The sequence below is a fragment of the Limulus polyphemus genome, unplaced genomic scaffold (genome assembly GCF_000517525.1).
Source record: "Limulus polyphemus unplaced genomic scaffold, Limulus_polyphemus-2.1.2 Scaffold853, whole genome shotgun sequence".
NCBI lineage: Eukaryota > Metazoa > Arthropoda > Merostomata > Xiphosura > Limulidae > Limulus > Limulus polyphemus.
The window spans coordinates 330,417-334,611 of NW_013666463.1; the positions used below are offsets into that span (position 1 = coordinate 330,417).

The window sequence follows — 4,195 nt, forward strand, 5'->3', positions numbered from 1 at the left end:
CGCTTGACTCGCAATCTGAGGGTCGAAAGTTCGAATCTCCGTCCCACCAAACATACTCGCCCTTTCAGCCGTGGGAGCGTTATAATGTGACGGTTAATCCCACTATTCGTTGGTAAAGAAGTAAAAGAATTGGCGGTGGGTGGTGATGACTAGCTGCCTTCCCTTTAGTCTTTCACTGCTAAATAAGGGATGGTTATGTGTAGCTTTGAGCGAAATTCAAAACAAACCACACCAGAAATTCAGAATGCCATAAGTTTCGGTAAACTCTTGTCATTGTTTATAAGCGATAAACTTCAGGGCTTTTAAAGCTAAAAATTGGAGTTCAATCCGTGCGATGTGTACAGCGCAGTTAGCCCTTTGTGCGGCTTTGCAGTGTCTAAAGATTTCGTATCTTGTGTTGTTTTTTTTATATTTTAAAAATAAGAACATTGTGGTTGGGTGTTTGTTATGTTTTGTATAACCTGAAGTTTTATAAAATAACTCCCTCATTATTACTTTCATTGTAACACTTAGAACTGTTTTACACTTAAAACTATCATACACCTACAGGCGGATCGAAACACTGTTTTCTTATGGTAGTCCTATACACAAAACAAACAAGAAAATATTCACTTTACCTGTAGGATATCTTAAACGAATTGAAACACTGGTCTTATAGTAGCTTGCACGACAAAACCACGTAAATACAATTATGCAATATTATGAAGCGAATTTAAACACTAGTCTTATAGAAGAATTTTATTCTCCAGAAAAACTTTTTTTTAACTCTAGAAGATCCTCAAGCTTTAACATTCAAATCCAAGATGTTTTACAAGACTTTAAACTGTCTTGTACAACCTTGGATGTTATACAATTTATCTTTACATACAAAAGGACTGACTCTTTTAAGCCTATTACGATCTATAGAATTTTAGTTGTTTTTGTTTCTGTTACAAATTGTTATGGGATTCTATAAAACTGACGGTCTTAAATCTATAGGATACAATACTTCCTTTACCTATCCTACAGAATCGTGTTCAGTCTTTTAAGGGGCATAACATTTCTTGTTTATTGTACAGTTATAGTAGAACTCTTAAAATGTGGGAACTGAGGTATGAGAATGACATTTGAGTCCACCCATTTACATTGCATGTTTAGCGTTTCTCGAGTTTTTTTTTAATCTCCTAAACATTCAGTAAACAGGTGTCTTGTCTACAATAAATATGGCACATTTCTTTTTTTGCTAATGATATGCTGATTCTATTTTCTTGATGTACTCGTGCCGTGAAGTGTTCCTCCAAGTTGGAACAGCTTGTCGTTTTGACTTATCGAGAATTAGTATTTTATTATGTATTTCGTTATAAGCTTGTGAGCTGAATGAGCCAGAGTGATTTGTTCAGTTTCTTTAGAACAACACATGTTCATTTTCGCAATTGTTCTTGAGCGAACACGGAAAAAGTAAAAATAACAAAACCACAATAAACACAGTAAAAAATAAACAAACGTATCCTTTTAACTCTTGTCTTCTTCTTTGAAAATGAGGATAAAGGTACAAAATGCACCAAAGATGGATGAATCTTTTTAACTCTTTAAATTTTTGTCCCTTTCTTCTTTGAAGATGAAGAAAATGAGTATAAAGGTACAAAATGCACCAAAGATGGATGAATCTTTTTAACTCTTTAAATTTTTGTCCCTTTCTTCTTTGAAAATGAAGAAAATGATGGATAAAGGTAAAAAAAAATGGAAATTTTTAACATTAATAGTTTAGTTTCCTTCCTTTGCAAAAATAACAGGAGAAAATCGAAAAGTTTGGTCAATCGCCTCCCTTTGGTTCAGAACTTTCGTGTTTAATATAGACACATGTTCAACGTGAAAAAAAGGACATTATCTATCCATGACACTCAAATTACGGGAAATGTCTTTTATTGCATTTCCAAACATCTTTGACTTTGAACTTTCCACGACCTTGATTATCCCGCCAGACCTTTATTGTGTTTCGTCGAACCCCTATTCTGTACGAAAACTATTGCCACTTAATAAAGCATCATGTAATTTTTAAGGAAGCGAAACCAGACTAACTGTACAGTAACAAAAAAACTCTTTGAACTTAGATGCTTATTGTTTTCATACTCATCGGTACACAGTACTTGTAATGTATAATGTGTGCTAAAATTATACTTGTAAAGCTAATAGTTAAAAAGTAAATTTTGTTAATTGCTATTAATTTTTTGTTTATAATGTTTCAATATGTCATGGTGAAAAAGAACATTTGTGAAAGAAACCGAAACCTTATTTTAGAGAAGTATATCTTAGAAAAGTATATTTGTTTCACCGTTTCGCGCAAAACCACACAAACAATTTCTGCAGATAGACATCCCTAATTGTGAATTGATAGTTTAGAGGAAATGACTTAGTTAACAGCACCCACCGTCACTGATCCAAAAGGGGATGTGATTATCACTCGTGTAACGCACCCACGGTTTCAAAGTACGGATTGAGTTTTATGGCAACGGGTTACGACCCCTGAACACTTGGTTTGTTTGTTTGTTTTGAATTTCGTGCAAAGCTACAATCTACGCTAGCTGTCCCTAATTTAACAGTGAAAAACTAGAGGGAAGGTAGCTCGTCATCATCACCCACCGCCAACTCTTGGGCTACTTCTTTATCAACGAATAGTGGGATTGACCATCACCTTATAACGCCCCCACGGCTGAAAGGATGAGCATGTTTGGTGGATTGAACTCTTGGATTGACAGTCAGGGCGCACTAAAAACCAGGTCATGCCTAGTCCGGCTCTAGAAGAACTACACTAGACGGAACATTTTTCTTGTCTATCGCACGTTAGCGCATGCTTGAATTTCAATATATATCGCACGTTAGCGCATGCTTGTATTTCAATATCTATCGCACGTTCGCGCATACTTGTATTTCAATATCTATTGCTCATTAGCGCATGCTTGTATTTCAATATTTTCTAAACTTATTAATTTTACATATGTATAATTTTATGCGAAGAAATACATACGTACTAAATACCAATAAAGATGTTACCAACAGATTCCGCCGCCTTCTTTTAGTCATCAATTAAAAACTGTTTATGTTAAAAAAAGTTTAAAACTATCGGAACCCTAACCAAGGTCTATATTGTAATATTTATTAAGGTAGGAAAGCGAGTGATTATTTAACATGGTCAAAATTAAACAGCGCCCAAATCATCTTGTTTTTCTTCTCATTGGCAGTTAAGTATAGTGCCTTTCTATCTCACAGAAAAATGCAGTTTTTATCAAGACTATACCTGGAGACGCAGATGAGAGAAGAAAATAAAGACAAGGACATATAGCTATGGCAAAGATTGCATTCATGAATACGAGACATCTACTTAACAATACGAAGGTAAGGATATTATGTTTGGTCAAGGTTGCTGTACACCCGTGAAACATGGACAATTAGCAAAGTGATTGAACCAAAGCTGGCTAATACAATAATGCGGTTCTAAAGAGAGTGCTAAAGATCATCTGGGTTGAGAGAATGGAAAATATTAAGTAATGTTGTTAACTTGTAAACGTTGAACCAAAGCTGGCTAATACAATAATTCGGTTCTAAAGAGAGTGCTAAAGATCATCTGGGTTGAGAGAATGGAAAATATTAAGTAATGTTGTTAACTTGTAAACGTTATAGCGATAAAGAAGACAAACTTATTGGGACATGTGATGAGACAAGAGAAGTTGACGAATTACGGACATTACGGGTAAGATTGAGGGTAAGAAGTGAAAATCTGGACCACATTTTGAGATGGTTTGGCTCATAAGGACAGAGGAAGTGCTGCATGTTACAAGAAACAAGGGAGTGGAAAAGATGGAGATCCAAGACTATCGACGCCCTGATCGTGGATGACGTAGATAATGATGGTGGTAACAGGGACTATGGCGTTTAGTCGCTTCCATTGGTTTGTGAGATTCCAGAAAGACACTAGCGTGTAAACGTATTAAACTGGGCGTATAGTTCTAGTTTTGCGAGGGGGTATTAAATAAGTTAACGTCACTGTATAAGGGAAGGAAAATTTGCTTATTCTAGTATGTTTGTATTTCAACTTTCATGCAGTAATTTATTTAGATATATTTTGAATTTTTCAAGAAAAAGTTAATGCAGTAAAGGTATTTTCAAATATCACTCGATGATTATGAATGGATTAGTACACAAAATAAGAGGGCGTAAG

The 4,195-nt window shown here is 35.1% G+C and overlaps 1 long non-coding RNA gene across 2 annotated transcripts in view; it reads left to right on the plus strand.

Moving 5' to 3' along the window:
• Positions 1-4,184, plus strand: part of LOC111086114 — a 7,785-nt gene extending 3,601 nt beyond the window's left edge. For both annotated transcript variants that reach the window (XR_002610873.1, XR_002610874.1), the window contains exons 2-3: positions 3,247-3,372; positions 3,658-4,184. This is a non-coding gene — a long non-coding RNA (uncharacterized LOC111086114). The remainder of the gene's footprint in view (positions 1-3,246; positions 3,373-3,657) is intronic.
• Positions 4,185-4,195: the final 11 nt, after the last annotated feature.